This window comes from Macrotis lagotis, chromosome 5 (assembly GCF_037893015.1).
Source record: "Macrotis lagotis isolate mMagLag1 chromosome 5, bilby.v1.9.chrom.fasta, whole genome shotgun sequence".
Classification (NCBI taxonomy): domain Eukaryota; kingdom Metazoa; phylum Chordata; class Mammalia; order Peramelemorphia; family Peramelidae; genus Macrotis; species Macrotis lagotis.
The window spans coordinates 202451442-202469895 of NC_133662.1; the positions used below are offsets into that span (position 1 = coordinate 202451442).

At 36.3% G+C, this 18454-nt stretch overlaps 1 pseudogene; it reads right to left on the reverse strand.

The window, feature by feature from the left end:
* Positions 1-14796: 14796 nt before the first annotated feature.
* LOC141490016 (glucosamine-6-phosphate deaminase 1 pseudogene) lies at positions 14797-15839 on the reverse strand (annotated as a pseudogene).
* Positions 15840-18454: the final 2615 nt, after the last annotated feature.

Sequence of the window (18454 nt, forward strand, 5' to 3'; positions counted from 1 at the left end):
CCAGTATTAGAGGGCTTAGACAGAATTTTTTGACTCTAAATTAAATAAGACTGAGAGCCTACAAGGAATCAGGGAAATTCACTTGAAAATTTAGACAAATGCTGAGCAACTTTCTTAACCAATAAAGGTTTGTGACTGAATGGGTTCTGAAATCATAAAAGAGTCAAATTGATTCTTGTAGCTATGATGTAAATGTATTTATTGATAAGTCTTTTCCAAATAACATCTGAAGCTGAGTAGATGACACCAGCGCAAGCAAGTCAATAGAGATGCCCATCACAGAGAACAGCAGGAGAGTAGATCGATGAAGATGACAGTAGAGAGAAAAATAGAATAGTCAAAACAATCCCAGCAAAACACCACTGGGGATTATTTGTGGTTCTGTGGAGGAGTAAGGAGTAGTGGTGCCTGAAGCAGAGAAGGGTTGTAGTATGCATAGCAACATGAAAGTATGTCTGTGTGGGTTCCCTGGCTATGAATTTTCCCTATACTTTTTTGCACCTCCATTTTTATTACTCAGTCACCAGGGATTTACAGGTCAGAAAATTCTTTGCATCTCTTCTCCCCATGGTGATGTGGCAGCCTGAGAGAATATGTTCTTACCTTGGTGTGTAAAGCTAGAATCTTTTCTAGTACTTATTTTGCCATGCTGCTTAATTAAATGCATGCCACAATAGCACAAGTACTAGTTCTACAATAAATGAACCTTTGTTGAAATCCTAAATCTCACACACTAACTACCTTGGATAAGTCAATTAATACCCTCTACCTCAGTTGCTTCATATGTATAATGAGGGATTGGTTTAAATGGCCTCAGAGATTCCATTGGCTCTGAGATTGTGACCATGTGATCCTGGGAAATGTATGTTCTTTTTAATTAATATGATTCAAAGTAGATTGGTAAAAGAAACACATCAGTAGGGGCTCATGAGTTATGCTTTTCCATTGACATTGACTCACATTGTGTCTCTACTTGGATTGACATTCAGGGGATTCATATGGAAGGGACTACAATTTACATATATATATATATATGGATATGCACACACACACAAATATATTGCATATATAGATGTAAATACACTTGGAGCTGTAGTTACAACCCTGCACAGAGGCAGCCCAGGCTATATGGTTGTTTCCCCACTGAAAGTAGCAGTGAGATTTGGCAGCCCCCTGGGTGACTGAGCAGTCCTTTTAAGAAGGGCACCGCTCACTTCCTGCTGTGAGGAAGGAGCTAGAAAAGGTACCCTCAAAATTGTCATGCCTGCTCAATCCTGGCCTGATTACCACAGCAAGTGAGAATACCAACTTGTGGTGGAGCCACAAAAAATATCTACAAAAACTTCTCCAAAGAAGATTCTACTCATCATCAGTAGATGGAACCTGTGCACACTCATAGACATCACAAGCTCTTGTGAGATAACTCAGCAGCTATCACATCCAAATAGCAGCCCTGAGTGAAACAAGACTGGCAGATTAAGACCAGATTACTGAAGCCAGAGCTGGTTATACATTTTTCTGGAGTGGCCACATTGAAGGGGTGCATCCTGAAGTTGGGTAGGTTTTGCAATCAAAACTAATCTAGGCCACATTCTTGAATAACTACCAAAAGGAGTGAATGACAGGCTCATGACGATGAGATTGCCACTTCCAGGAAAATGCCATGCTGTTATCATCAGTACCTATGCTACCACCATGCTGAACCCTGATGAAAAGTTTTATGAAGACCTGGAGACCCTCATCATCAATGTACCAAATGAAGATAAGCTTATAATTCTGGGAGACTTTAAAGTTAGGGTAGGCTCAGATTATCAGACATGGCAGGGAGTCTTTGGGAGGAATGGAGTTGGAAACAGCCACAGCAATGGTCACCTGCTACTGAAGACTTGATCTCATGACCTTATCACCAAAACTGCAATAAAACTTGCTGGATGCACTCTTGTAGCAAACATTGGCATCTAATAGACTATGTGATTGTAAAAGAGAAGAAACAGATAGGATGTGAAAGTGACAAAGGCAATGTGTGGTGCAGAGTACTGGACTGGATCATAGATTTATCTTCTCCAAGTTAAATATTCACATTCAATTAAAGAGACAGCTCCAAGGCAAAATGACTACTAGAAGAATTAATGTCAAGAGTCTCTCTGAGTGGGAACAGTTTGCTGCTAACTTAGAGGGAAAATTGAGCCAACACACAGTTGGCAACAGTGGAGCAGAAAAAGAGTAGGCAGCTTTCAGAGATCTGGTGTATAGCACTGCACTTGCTCATTTGTTCCAGAACACTCACAAGCATCAAGACTGGCTTGATGAAAGTGATGGGGAAATACAGAAGCTGCTAAATGAAAAAGGAGAACTCCACAGGATTTACCACCAGACTAGTTCATTCATTTCTAAGGCAGGTGAAATTCAGTTTTATACAGATAGTAACAAACCACAGTGCTTTTATGATGCCCTGAAGGCTATTTATGGGCCAAAGACCTATGGTGCATCTCAAATACTTCATGCTGGTGGATCCACATTGATTAACCATAGGGACATGATCCTAGAGAGATGAGCTGAACACTTCCATAGTGTTGGGGTTAAATGGCTTGCCCAAGGCCACACAGCTAGGTAATTATTAAGTATCTGAGGCTGGATTTGAACTCAGGTACTCCTGACTCCAGGGCCAGTGCTCTATCCACTGTGCCACCTAGCCACCCCCATAGTGTTCTTAACAATCATTAATTAGTGCAGAATGTCAATCAGTCCCTAGATGAAGTTCCAACTGAAGAGATTTAGAATGCCATTGAGCTCCTTTCTAGTGGCAAAGCACCTGGTGCTGATTCTATTCTAGCCGAGATCTACAAAATGGGGAATCCATTGCTCATCCAAAAGCTGACTGAAAATTTTCCAGATTATATGGCATGAAGAGGTTATCACCCAAGAGTTCAAGGATGCCTCCATTGTCCATCTCTATAAAGGTAAAGGGAATAGATTGTCCTGTGACAATCAAAGGGGAATTTCTCTTTTAGTCATTATTGAAGATTCTTGCTAGAGTTTTTCTCAATAGGCTGATCCTTCACCTGGGAGACAGTCACCTCCCTGAGAGTTAGTATAGCTTTAGAAAGGGTCAAGGAACAGTCAATGTGGTGTTTGCTGCCTGACAACTTCAGGAAAAATTCTAGCAAAAAAAAAGAGATCTGTGTACAATATTTGTAGATCTGACTAGGGCCTTTGATACCATCAGTCATGAAGGTTTTTGGAAAATTATGTCAAAATTTTCCCAGAGAATTTCATCAGTACTGTATGTCAACTTCATGACAGCATGCATGCCTGCGTTCTGGATAGTGAATGATGCTTTTGAGATTTCCTGTCACCAGTGAAGTGAAACAAGACTGTGTCCTTTTCCCCATGCTTTTTAGCATGATGTTTTCAGTCATATTATCAAACACCTTCATTGAGGATGAACATGGCCTCAAGATCAGCTGATACACTGATGGGAAATTCTTCAATTTGAAAAGGCTACAAGCCAAGACCAAAGTGGAGAGAGTGTTGGTGCCTGATCTTCTGTTTGTTTCCTTGCACTCAATGAAGCTGAGATGAACAAAGTATGGATAGATTCTCTGTTAATTGTGCTAATTTTGGTCTAACAATGGACACCAAGAAAACCCAGGAGTTCCATCAGCCAACACCACACCATCTATATATGGAACCATCAATTATAGCAAATGGAGAAGCTTTGAGTACCATGGACAAGTCACTTACCTTGACAGTGTCTTTTCAAGGGAGGTACACCTTGATAATGAGGTTAACACATGCATTACCAGAGCTATCTTAGTATTTAGGAGGCTCTGAAAGAAAATGTGGGAGAGAAGAGGTATTAGACTGACCATCAAACTGAAGGTCTACAAAGCTGTTGTGCTGATCTCATTGCTGTATGTCTCTGAACCCTGGATAATCTACCACTACCACATCAGGACACTGAATCACTTCCATTTAAATTGTCTTGGGGAAATTCTGAAGATCAGCTGGCAGAGAAGATACTAGACACAGAGTTCTTTCTTAAGCTAAACTGCTCAGTACTCCAACATAACTACAGAGAGTACAAATATTATGGGCTGCACACATTGTTAGAATTCCAGATGTATGCTTGCCAAAAAGACTATTTTATAGAGAACTCACCAGGGCAAGCACTCACAAGGGGGTCAGAAGAAGCCATACTGAGATACCCTGAAGGTCTCATTGAAGAACTTTAGAATTGATTATACAGCATGGGAAACACTGGTACAGGACCGCCCCGGAATGGCATACCCTCATAAGTGAGGGTGCTGCACTCTATGAGGAAGGCAGAATTGAAGCAGGTCAAAGGAAATATGGCATACATAAGTTTAGAGTAAGTATCTCAAGTGTTCACAGGACTATTTGCGCCTGACCCTTGGTAGAGCATTCCAAACTCATATTGGTCTGAACAGCCACAGTAGGATACACTGTAATTTGTCTCAAACATGGGCTTATCATTTTGTTGTTCTTTGATAATGAAGGACAAGAACCAACCATATGCACATATACACACGCACACACACACACACACACACACATACACACAAATATATATATATATATATATATATATATATATATATATATATATATATATATATATATATATATATAGAGAGAGAGAGAGAGAGAGAGAGAGAGAGAGAGAGATAGATAGATATTGGTGAAAGAAAAGGATTAGAGAACATAGTATACTATCTATAATATACTATCTATGGGTGGAAAGTTATAACTGATGTTGCAGGGGAAGAAGAACCACTTAACTTATTTTCCTAATGTTTTCTCAGGGAAAATAATCTTTGGATAAGAGAATAGAAGTCTCAAAAAGAGACGAAAAAAAGGACAAATAGATAAATAGTTAGAAGGTATCTAGGGCTCTTAATAAATCTAAGTCAAAGATCCAAACAAACTATTTAGGGTCATGAAATAATTGACTGATATGAATATTCAATCATTGCTACTGTTGATTCAAAGATCATGGAAAAGAAGAGAAATTATTCAGTGTTAGAGTAAAGCAAATGTCATTTTTTAAAAGAAAATGAATAGAATGGAGTTTGAAAACTGTAGGTCTATGATCTTTACCTTGGTTATTTGCACAATTCTTTTTTTTAAGAAAGATTTTATTTATTATGAAGTTTACAATTTTCCCCCTAATCTTGCTTCCCTCCCCTCCCCCCCCCGAAAGCATTCTGTTAGTCTTTACATTGTTTCCATGGTATAAATTGATCTGAGTTGAATGTGATGAGAGAGAAACAATTTCCTTGAGGAAGAAAAATAAAGTATAAGAGATAGCAAAATTGCATAATGAGTTAATGCTTTTTTTTAAAAATTAAAGGTAATAATCTTTGGTCTTTGTTCAAATTCCACAATTTTTTTATCTGGATATAGATGGTATTCTCCATTTCAGATACCCCAAAATTGTGCCTGATTGTTGTACTGATGGAATGAGCAAGTCCATTAAAGTTGATCATCACCCCCAAGTTGCTGTTAGGGTGTACAATGTTCTTGTTCGGCTCATTTCGCTCAGCCTCAATTCATGCAAATCCCTCTAGGCTTCCCTGAATTCCCATCCCTCTTTGTTTCTAATAGAACAATAGTGTTCCATTACATATACATACATACACACATATATATGTATACATATATGTGTCTACATATATGTATAATATACAAACTGCGGTGTATATATATATACACCGCAGTTTGTTATGCCATTCCCCAATTGAAGGACATTTATTTAATTTCCAATTCTTTGCCACCACAAGCAGGGCTGCTGTGAAAAGTTTTGTACAAGTGATGTTTTTACCCTTTTTCATAATCTCTTCAGGGTATAGAGCCAGTAGTGGTATTGCTGGATCAAAAGCTATGCACATGTTTGTTGCCCTTTGGGTGTAATTCCAAATTGCTCTCCAGAAAGGTTGGATGAGTTCATAGCTCCATCATCAATGTATTAGTGTCCCAGATTTCCCACATCCCTCCCAACATTGATCATTTTCCTTTCTGGTTATATTGGCCAATGTGAGGTTGTTCCTCAGAGATTATTTGCAAAATTCTTAAATATTTCCAAATAGATAGCTTGTTCACATATAGAAAAGGACATAGGAATCATGAAAATCCAACACAATTTAATTTGAAACATGTTATCTATATTAATTTTGCTTTTCATTTTTTTTTAGGTTTTTGCAAGGCAAATGGGGTGAAGTGGCTTGCCCAAGGCCACACAGCTAGGTAATTATTAAGTGTCTGATACCGGATTTGAACCAGGTACTCCTGACTCCAAGGCCGGTGCTTTATCCACTATGCCACCTAGCCGCCCCTGCTTTTCCTTTTGATAGAGTTATTATTATTATTATGCTAGGAATAGAATGACCAACATTTTAGCAAAGCATTTGATAAAGTCTTTCTCATGTTCTTCTTGTGGAAAAGATGTAGAGAAGATCAGGAGTTCGGCAATGGTTGAATAACTGAACCTAAAATTGTTAGTCTGTTTGGAGTTTGGTCTCTAGGGGGAGTGCCCTGGGGACCTCTCTTTGACCTGTACTGTTTAATATTTTTATTAGTAACTTGAATTGAGACAAAAATGACATGCCTATCGGATTTCAGATAATTTAAAACGAGGAAGTGTGGTTAACAACTGGATAATAGAATTAATGGGATATAAAATCACAATAGCCTAGAACTTTGGAATGATTTTTAAGAAGATTTTAAGAAGATAATATTTTATGATTGGATTCAAAGCTAACCTTCACAAGTGTAAGATGGAAAAATTTGCTCAATGTGAGTCTTCAGTGTAGGGACAGGCAAAAAAGCTACAGTGACCTTAGGCTGCAATTAAAAGGGTATTCAGAACGAAGGTGCCATTAGTTCAGCTATCCTTTAATGTGGTGAGACCACATATGCAATCTGTGCTCAGTTTTGGTTAATACATTTTAGGAAAGCCATCCATAAATTGGAAAACCCCCAGAGGAAGTCAATCAAGATGGTGAATGGCCTTGAGATCATGCCATTTGAGGCATTAGTTGAAGAACCCTGTAATGTTTAGCTTGGAGAAGAGTGGGTAGCTCTCCTAAATGCCAAATTATACTCATTCAGGAGTCACCTTCACAATATAGAGATATAGATTTGAAAATATATAAAAATCTATGCTTACATAAAAGATCAATTAGGGTATGCCTGTTCACTTTACAAAAGAATTATTCTTTTTAGAGAAGGATTCATCAAAGTTTTCCTTCCATTAGCTGGCTCTCTAGCTATTTCATAATTACTTGATTTACAAAAATGTAGGTTATATAAAACTTTCCAAGATCATAGCCACTGCCTTGAGGATTCCCATCCATTTTGCTTATGGATGGAAATTGCAATCATAAGTTAGGAGGTTTTGAAATGGCAAGTCTCTAAGGGCTGATGTTAGACTTTGAATTGGCACAGACACAATGGATTTACTTCTTTATTAGGGTGGTAAAGGTTAGTTGTCATTATGGCATAAGTATAGTGTATGCAAGGACTCATGATATATATATATATATATATATATATATATATATATGCAAATAATGCTTACTTAATACATGCTTCTTGACTTAATTTAAATGTGAATGACAAAAGGCATATCATCTGACTTTCAAAAGCCTAATGCCTCAAATTACTGTGCTATGTAAGTTTTAAATGTCTTTATGTTTTAGAGGATATCTATTGATGTTGTAGCCTTGCTATAATCTATTTTTATAGTATAATTATATTCATTTGTGAATGATTTTGAAACAGAGGAAAAATGCATCTTGGATTTAGAGAATTTATAAAATTGGGTTTTACAATGCAAATAGTTCAAAGGCTATTTCTACTAATTATGTATTTATAGATACCCCCAAACCCTTGCTAGGTTGATAAATTCACAGTTTTTGCTGAATATCTATTAGATACTTAAAAGCAGTATAAAATAGAATATTCCTAGAGGTATGTGTTTATGCTTGAAATAATCTCCTTTAAGGCAAAGTTGAAAGCTTATTAAAAATATTTGATCTTAGTCTTTACAAGTTGTTTCCTTTTGGGTTGTAGGATTTACTCTTATATAGTGAATGTTTGTGCTAATTTTACAGGAAGGTTTGATTATTCCAGACTGGTGAGATAGTATGGCAACCCAGAGAGAGGTGGAGCTGGGGGACAGAAGCTCATCTGTTCTCTGACAACCAAAGGAAATTCAGCATATTACCCAAACCTTTCTGCTCCAAGGGATGGTGAGCATGATGGTGGTGGTGATGGCAGGGAATTTCTCAATTTCTATAATGAGCATGGAATTGTTCAGTTCTTGATTCTTCCTGCAAAATATGATCAGGATTTTAAGTCCATTGGATTTGAAAGCATATTTCATAATTCTTTTTAAAAGACACTTTTAGTTTATGAAAGCTGAAAATTTATATAAATAATGTATTTATGTGGTAATTTTCTCACAATAACATGGTATGGTAGGTGGTATTACTATATTACACATTTTTAGATGGGAAATCTGAACCACAAAGAAGTTAGATAAGTCAGTTCATAAAAATTTATTAAGTTCCCATTATATGCTAGGCACTGTGCCAAGAACTAGGAATAAAAAGAAAGGTAGAAAAACATACTGGCTGAATTCTCATCAGGGAGCAAACATACAAACATCTATGTATAGGATAAATTTGAAATAATCAATAGAGGGCGACACTAGAAATAATTAGGTATCAGGCAAAGACTTCTTGTAGAAGGTGAGATTTTAACTTATATTTGAAGAAAGCCAGGGAAGTCAGGAGGTAGAAATGAGGTGTTAGAGCATCCTAAGTATGGGGAACAGCCAATGATAATACTGAGTCAAGTGATGGAATGTCTTGCACAAAGAATATCAAGGAGGCTAGTGTCATTGAATCTTAACTGAGAGTTTATATAAATAATTAGCATTAATATAGTAATTTTCTTACAGGAACACTGTATGTAGTTAATTCATCCTACCTATTTTACATATTGGAAATCTGAAGCATGGAGAAATTTTGTCAGTTGACAAGTATTCATTAGGTGAAGACCATGCACCAGATACTGTATTAAGTGCTAGGGATGCAAGGACAGAAAAAAAAAATCATAATCCCTGCTTTTAAGAAGCTCACATTATTTTTTAACATTTTATTTTTCCAATTTTACACAAATATAATTTTCAACATTTTTTGTTAGGTTTTGAATTTCACATTTTCCTCCTCCCTTACCGTCCCCTCCCCACAATAGAAAGCAATCTAATAACTATGTTAACCATATATCCAAATTAATTATGTTGTGAAAGAAGAATCAAATCAAAAAGGAAAAAAAACCCTGAGAGTGAAAAATATAATACATAAAACAAATTTCAAAAAGTGAAAATAGTAAGCTTTAGTCTGCATTCAGACTCCATAGTTCCTTCTTTCCTTGTGGATAGTAGTCAATTATAGTTGATCATCACACAGTGGTGCTATTAGTGTGTACAATGTTCTTCTGGTTCTGTTTACTTCACTCAGCATCGGTTCATGTAGGCAGAAGTTCACTTTCTAATAGGGAAGACATCATCCAAATACCTATGTATATACAACATTCATAAAGAGTAAATGAAAGGGGCGGCTAGGTGGCGTAGTGGATAAAGCACCGGCCCTGGAGTCAGGAGTACCTGGGTTCAAATCTGGTCTCAGACACTTAATAATTACCTAGCTGTGTGGCCTTGGGCAAGCCACTTAACCCCATTTGCCTTGTAAAAACCTAAAAAGAAAAGAGTAAATGAAAGAATGGAATCTCAGAGAGAAAGAATTAGTGGGGAATGGGATGCCTTGTACAAATGGAAGGATTTGATCTATTGAAGCCAGGATTTGGAGAGGAGGAAGGGTAATCTTCCTAGCATAAAGAATATACAGGGGAAACACATATTTGGTGATGATGTGTTCTTTGTGAAGAAGAAGTATAAGGAAATTAGAAAGGCAGGAACAGACCAGGTTTTGAAGGGCTTTAAATGCAAATAATACTTTATATTTTTCCAAAAGGATAATAGGAAACCACTGAAGTTTATTAGATAGTAGAGTGACATGATCAGATATAAACTTTAGGAAGAACATTCTGGTATCTGAGGGTAGGGTCAATCAGGATCCAGGGAGACTTGAGACAGGCAGACTAAATAATTACTAAATTATCACTATTAATAATTACTAAATAATTACTACAGTAAACTACAGTAGGTTGTCGAGGAAAAAGATAAGGCACCAAGGTGGCAACTCTATGAGCAGAGGGAAGGTAACTTATAAAAGAGATGTTGTGAAAACAGAATTAGATTAAAGTTGTGGGGTGTATGTGAATGAAAAAGTCTTACTAAAAGTGCTACAGTTAGTTTTAGAACTGAAATTCAAACTCAGGTCTTGACTCCAACTCTAGTATTCTTTCTACTACAATAAATAACTTTTATATCTCTCCATTCCCATCAAGAAAGTTATTCTTTTAGGTAAAGCCGTGAGATTTCTTTTAGACCAGCAAGGTTTCAATTTATTTGGTAAAAGACAAAATGATATGAAAATAATTCCCATACATGTAGACAGCTTTTCTGGAAGTTTACCAAACTTGTTCAAGTAAATGGTTAGATTTGGTAGTCTGAGTTGTCTTTTATTTCAGTCTTTGATTCTCTTCCAATCATAATTGTTCAAAATCCAGTGGTGTCAAACTCCAAAAGATAAAGATCCCTGCTGACTGCATATTGACTCAGAAAACCACAAATCAGTATTATCTACATTTTATTGTATTTTATTAGACATTTTTATCTAGGTACATTTTTAAATTAAATTTTTATTTATTTAAGGCAATGGGGTCAAGTGACTTGCCCAAGGTTACACAGCTAGGCAATTATTAAGTATCTGAGGTCACATTTGAACTCAGGTCTACCTGACTTCAGGGCCGGCGCTCTATTCACTGTGCCACCTAGCTGCCCCCATCTAGATACATTTTAATCCACTTCAATGCACTGAGGAGTTTTGTAGGTTGCTTGTGGCCCACTCCTCCAGAGTTTAACATCTCTGACTAAGATGATTTATAGAAAATATAACATCAAAGTTTGTCTTTAGTCTTTTCTCCTTTCTGAACTGTTTCTTAAAAGGCTTGAATTACTTCACTCCAAGCAGATAGTAGCAACAACTATAAACATCAGTTTAGAGGATGAGTCTGTGTACAATGCTGAAGTTGAAAAGAAAACTGTAAATAGTGGTCATTTTCATTTTACCATATTGTAGGAAGAGTAAGGATAAGCTTTGATCCAAATATAAGTTGCTTTGAATTGATAGTATTGTTTTTGATCAGAGCTAGCTGTAACCTTAGACATTTCAACTGATTTTACATAGAAATATTCATATTTATCCTCCATTATCTGGTTTTGCTTCAATCTTTCATATAGTTCTCTTAAAAATATGATGTGATCAATGAGTTCGAGGTGTAGTCATATCAGTCCTTTCAAACTAATCCCCTTTCTTCTCCTCTCATTGGAATTATTTATTTTAGTGTCTTGAGAATTTCATAGCTGAGGATTTCCTATTCAGTGGACTTACATGACCTCTAGCATTTTTACTCCTCTGGATTTTACTTATATGTTTTCTGAATCTTTTGTAATCTGTTTTCTCAAAATCTAAGGAATATGTTAAACCACAATTTAATCTCCTCTATCAAAAGCTCTAGTAGGGAGTGATTAATTTATCCAAGAGTTTTATTTTTCATACATCCAAAGCCAATTCCTTGTTAGAGAGAATTAGATTCAGAATAAAATTTCATTGTTGGTAACTCTTTTATATGGTGAAATTATCACTAAGGCAAGTCAAGAATGTATTAATTTTTCTCTTTTTTTGGTACAGGGTGAGCTCCAAAAGATTTTAATATTTGAAATCCTTTCTTGCTACTGTGTTATACCTCAGTGCAAGGCTGGTTTCCAAACACCTTCTCTACTTTTTTCTGCCTAGGAGACCTATAGTATGACAATTAAAGTGGCAAAATCACTTCTTTTCTTTTCCCTTTGACCTTTAGAAAAATACTTTTTTGTGATGCTTATTCTGGATTCATCTTAGTATATGTAGTTAATAAAAAAAATGTATATTCATCTGCATCTATGGTTTAGTTATGGGTTTCATCACACAATTTTATTAATACTAATAAGGTCAAATTAGTTTATTTTTAAAAACTTTTGCAAGGCAGTGGTGTTAAATGCCCAAGGTCACACAGCTAGGTAATTATGTGTCTGAGACCGGAATTGAACTCAGGTCCTCCTGACTCAAAGGCCAGTGCTCTATTCACTATGTTACCTAGCTGCCCCCCAAATTTCTTTCTTTAGAATCTCCAGTTCTACTTATTTGCTGTCTAAACTTGGGGTATTTGTGTTTAGATGATTGAGACTATGGGTTTTATTGTTACCTCTTTTCTTGGACTTCGTCTTCTATGAAATTCTGTATGTCTCAAATGTTATTCTTCCTTCTCTGTAGCTAATCTCTGTTGTGCATGTGTATATACATATATATGAAATATATATGAAATAGTCTTTCCTCTCTCACCCTCTTTTTTATTTCATTTGTAAGTGCATTTGAAAAAAGAGATTTTGTAAGATATTCCCTATGTATGGTTGAAAATCGGTCATTCTTATATTTTAAGCCATTATTGAGAATCGAAATGTGAGATTCAGATTTAGTGATCTATTCAGTAACCAAATAATTTTTTTTTTCTCCTACATCCTTTGCTATCAATGGAAAGTAGTGAGGAAAATAGTTTCTGTGCCCCATTTGGTCTTCAGTTTCTTGTCTATAATTGTTGGCAATGCTTTTTAGGTTCTTTTTGTCTGTATCATTTGTGTCCTTATGATTTGCTAAAATTTGCTAGTTATCCATTTTGACAATTCTTCAGAGTTTCTCTGTTTTGTACTGGATATATACCTTGGGGATAGAACAAAATATAACTTTAACATCTTCCTGATATATCAGTTGAGCAACCTTTCAAAAAGTTAATATATCTTGTCTGATATGATTTATTCACGATTAAACCACGCTATTTCTGTAACCATTGATGATGCTTTTAATTGAAAAAAAACTGAATTTAGTGCTCATTTATTAAACACTGACTCTGTAAAGTGGCATGGAACATTGGTTATGCAAAGTTAAAAACTAAACCATATCTGCTTTCAAGGAACTTACATTCTATTAATTCTAGTCTGCATATTCACTAACCATCTCTTTAGGTAATATATTTTGTAATTTTCCAGAGACCTGGGATCGAGATCACTAACCTATATTACATGGATTCTATCTGTTGCCTTCTCCAATTTATAACTCCTCTTTTGCACAGCATTTCAAAGAACATTGACATAGTTTATCAATCAAATCAGCAGTACTTTCTTTTTGTTTAGTACCAAAGGATATAGTTTATTTTGACAAATTCATTGAGGGTCAGTGAGGAACTCTCTTTCTATGTCCTCATTTTAGTTATTTTTTTGTTCTTTCTAATCAGCTATTTGTTTTTTAATTATATAAATAATTTATTTGTTTTCTAATTACATACAATGGTAATATATGTCAATCATTTTTTACAAGGTTTTGAATTTTACAAATTTTCTCCCTTGCTCCCTTCCCTCCCACCTCCCCCCAACAGAAGTCAGTCTGATAGTCTCTACATTTGTTACCATGATACACATAGATAAAAATTGACTGTATTGAGAGAAAAAAAAACATATCCATAAGGAAGAAAGAAAACATTAGAGAGAGAAAAATTATGTAATACATAAGACAACTTTTTGAATTTTGAGGAGAATAATCCTTAATCTTCATTTAAACTCCACAGTTCCTTCTCTGGATGTAGATGGTATTCTCCATCACAGATCCCCTAAAATCGTCCATGATTATTGCACTGATGCAGTGAGTATGTCCATCAAGGTTGATCATCACCTCCTATAGTTGTTAAGGTATACAATGCTCTTCTATTCATCTCATTTCCCATCTCACTTAGGATCAATTCATAAAAGTCTTTCCAGGCTTTTCTGAAATCTCACCCTTCATGATTTCTTTTTTTATTTGAAAATATTGAATTTAATAGAAAATATCACATTATAAACAAATCCATTTATCCATCAGCTTAAAACAGAATTTTTCTAATCTCATATTAGCTAAAATTGAAATACAAGTAGAAAATATAGTATTCAAAAAGTTCTGTAAGAGGCACCTGAATCACTCACAAAATTTTTTTTCCCCAGTAAAGGAGCCAGTAGTAACTAGTCATAGGCACATAAGAGTGAGTGGAATGAGCAACAGTGAAGAGAGAAATAACACTGGGGTATATGACTAGTCACACCTAATGGAGAAAGATCCCAGGGAGCAGAGGACAGTCTACCTGGTCTATTGTCATATCTACCACAGTGCCCTATACATTGTCTATAGTGATTGAATATTACATGACCACAAAGTGAAAGGTTTAGCCTTGTAGTCGCAAATCTTAAGAGTGAAACATTCTTGTTCTTCTACTAAACCCAACTCTAAGAAGTGAAGGGTATGCTGGGAAAGAGAGAAAAACAAGACTACCCATCCTACCTATACTTGTAATCCTGTTGAGGTCCAAAATACCCACTCTCTCCAGGTCTACTTTTTCATGCTACCATTCTTTTTCTCTCTCCCTGTGCCTTGGGGGTACCTGTATTAGTCATTTTCCCTTATTTAGGTAGAAAATAAGGAAAACATACTTCAGAGAAAATCAAATTACAGTATAAAACACCCATTTCTGTAAGCTTCAACCCTTACAACTGAATACAGAATATTCATGTACACTCATTTTCATCAAAGGCAGATAAAACATTGGAGTGGACTGATCAATGAAATAAATTTTTTTCCCTAAAGACCTGTTCCCTCAAAGTCTATATGTCTTTGGGGGATTAGACATCTGGTTCCAAGGGCAAGTTAGTCACTATATGGTTTCTTTGAAGATTGACTTTTCTCAGTTTCTTTTATACTGTACAGTGGTTCCACTAGTTTGTTATGAACAAGCATCAACCCTTTGAAATACTTAACAGTTTTCACTTTAAGCTCCAGTGTAGCATCTTCATCACACACAAATACTGCACAGGGATGCTGCTGGAAGGCAGATACAGTCCACATATGACTAATCCCCTCCTCAATGGCCTTGTGCAGTGCAAATGCCTTGTGGGCTCCCGTAATTAGGACTACAACCTCTCTGGCATCCATGACTGTACCCACACCCACAGTCAGAGCCATCATAGGGACTTTTGAGAGATTTCCATTGAAGAACCGGGAATTGGCTAGGATGGTATCCATGGCCAGAGTCTTCACTCGAGTTCTAGACACCAGACTCGAGCCAGATTCGTTGAATGCGATGTGCCCATCAGGACCAATACCTCCAAGAAAAAGCTCAATCCCTCCAGTTTCCTTGATCTTCTTTTCAAAAGCATCACATTCTGCCTGCAGATCAGCTGCATTTCCATCGAGGATATGGGTGTTTGTAGGGCAAATGTCAATGTGCTTGAAGAAATTGTTCCACATGAAAGAATGGTAGCTCTCAGGATGATCACGTGGGAGACCCACATACTCATCCATGTTAAATGTCTTCACGTACTTGAAGGAGAGGTCCCCATTCTTATAATACTGGATCAGCTTCTTGTAGCACTCAAGAGGAGTACTCCCTGTAGGAAGTCCCAAAATGAAATACTTGTTGGGTCCCAGACCAAACTGAATAATTTGATTTCTAATATATTTGGCAGCCCATTCACTAGCCTGAAGGTAATCTTCTAGAATGATGAGCTTCATTGTGCCCTCTGCTCCACGCTGCCTGATCCTGCGCCGCCCGGGCCTCCGTGGGCCGCTCCTCTGCTCTGGCCCGAGTCATATTTCATGATTTCTTATAAAACAATAGTGTTCCATCACACACATATGTCATAATTTGTTCAATCATTTCCCAATTGATGGTCACACCCTTAATTTTCTATTCTCTGCCACTACAAACAGAGCTACTATGAATATTTTTGTACATTAGGGTTTTTACCCTTTTGCATGATCTCATCAGAGTATAGACTCAGTAGTAATATTGCTGGATCAAAGGATATGCATATTTTTTATTGCCCTTTGGGCATAATTCCAAATTGCTCTCCAGAAAGGTTGGATCAGTTCACAGCTCCACCAACAATGCATTAGTGTCCCAGATTTCTCACATCCCTTCCGACATTGATTGTTGTCCTTTCTGGCCATGTTGGCCAGTCTGAGTAGTGTGAGGTGGTACCTCAGAGATCCTTTAATTTGCATTTCTCTAATCAGTAATAATTTAGAGTAATTTTTCCTATGTTAGCTATTCTTGACAGAGAAAAAAAAGAACACAAGTAGTTCCACCTTGTCTGTGTCATCAGTTATTATCATTCCATCTTCCCCAGAGATTATCTTACTTCTTTCATTATCCTTTTTCCCCCATTAAAGCTATTAAAAATTACATTTATTCTGATATTCTTGGTATTCATCACCAACCTCAATTCATTCAGAACACTACTGACACATCTCTTAAAAAACATAGCAAGAAACGGTGGCTAGGTGGCACAGTGGATAGAGTACCTGGAGTCAGGAGTACCTGAGTTTAAATCTGACCTCAGATACTTAATAATTACCTAGCTATGTGACCTTGGCCAAGCCACTTAGCCCCATTGCCTTGCAAAAACTTAAAATAATAATAATAATAAAAACATAGCAAGTTAAAGTATTTATCTTCTGTTACCTGCCCTTACTTCCATCTTCTTTACATCTTTAAAACAATCCAATTTGGTCAAGTAAGGATCATATATTTCCATATTGGTGTTTTCAGATAACTTGATCTTTCCCTTCAAGAGAATACGTTCTATTTTTATCTTTCGTATTTAATTCTAAAGAGTGTCCTGTCCCTTTTGGATTGATTTTCCATATAGAATTAGGTCACTTTTTTCTGAATATTTGAAATTTGCTTTCCTAAAATCTAGATTACCTTCAGATGATTCCTGGTTTTCCTCTTCTTAGGCCTACAGATTCTTGGAGGAAATGGTTAATGCCTCTATCATTTTGAACCTGGCAACAGTTCTTTCAGGTAAATGTAAATCAGCTATAGAATAGATTTCCTCCTTGTCATCTTCACTGCCTTTGAAGGATGAAATTATCATTATGGGATGTCAAAAATTATTTACTCTTCTTTTATCAGAGAGAGCTACAGTTATTTGGATATATACATGTATTTAAATATTCATACATTTATATATATTTTTAATATGCCTCTATCTTTATCTGTCATCTATCTATCCATCCATCTATCTATCCCTCCTTTAATTACTGATCAATTTTCACTAATGGGGCAGGCAAGTATGCTTACCTAAAGCAATAAGACAGCCTAGAAGAGATTAAGGAGAGATAAAAGACCATATAGATGAGATTAAGCAAAACATCACTACTACAACTACTACCTTTCCTGAGACCTTATCGAGGCAGATCAGGATATGAGTCCAAGATTTTTGTGGATATCACTGTTCCAAAGCCCACCATACTTGTTTCCACCCTGGTGCTCATACTCATCAGTGAGGGGAGAAGGGGATCATTATCTTTATTACCAACATGACCTGTTCATCAACTGCCACCAATGAAATGACATGTGGTGGGGTCTAAGACCAGGGAGCCATAAACAGTATCATAGTCAGGATTTGCACTGGATGAATCTAATAGAAATAAATGCACACATACCTTAAGGCAGATGTACTGACTGCTTCATTCAGTGGTTTTCTAGGCAGTTAAACTCAAGATCAGCAATACTAAATATCTTATACACACTTGACCTAGATCAGGGAAAATGAGTATATATATAATAAAAGGGTCTACAAATATTACACTGGTCACATACAGATAAATAGCAACAGGCACACATTTACTGTACACGCTCAGCACAGCTTGTGAGGAATTGTGCAATTTGAGGTGAAGATCATCACTGCTTCATCTCAAGTTTTTCCTCATATTTGGGGATAAAATACGCACGTTAACTGTTTTGTCTATGAAAATAACTGAAATCATACAGAAATTACATATATAACAAAGACAAATGGATGGATATTAATATTTACTTTATTTTATCATTATTATTATTTTTTCTTTTCATCATGCCAGGGGAGACTCTGCCTCCTGTGCCTACCCTGACCACACATCCCTGCAGCAGAGGAGCCCAGGGATCCTAAAGCCCAGGACATAACAGACTATATCACTCAAATCACTCATTCACTCACAGTTTTAGATGGAGAGTTAACCTTTCTTCTTGCCCAAGAAAATCTTTCTATGCAGAGTGATTCCATTATCTCCTATCTTCTCTCACATTACCATCTCTATCATCCCCACTCTTTTATTAATTTCAATCATTCTTTATCTAATTG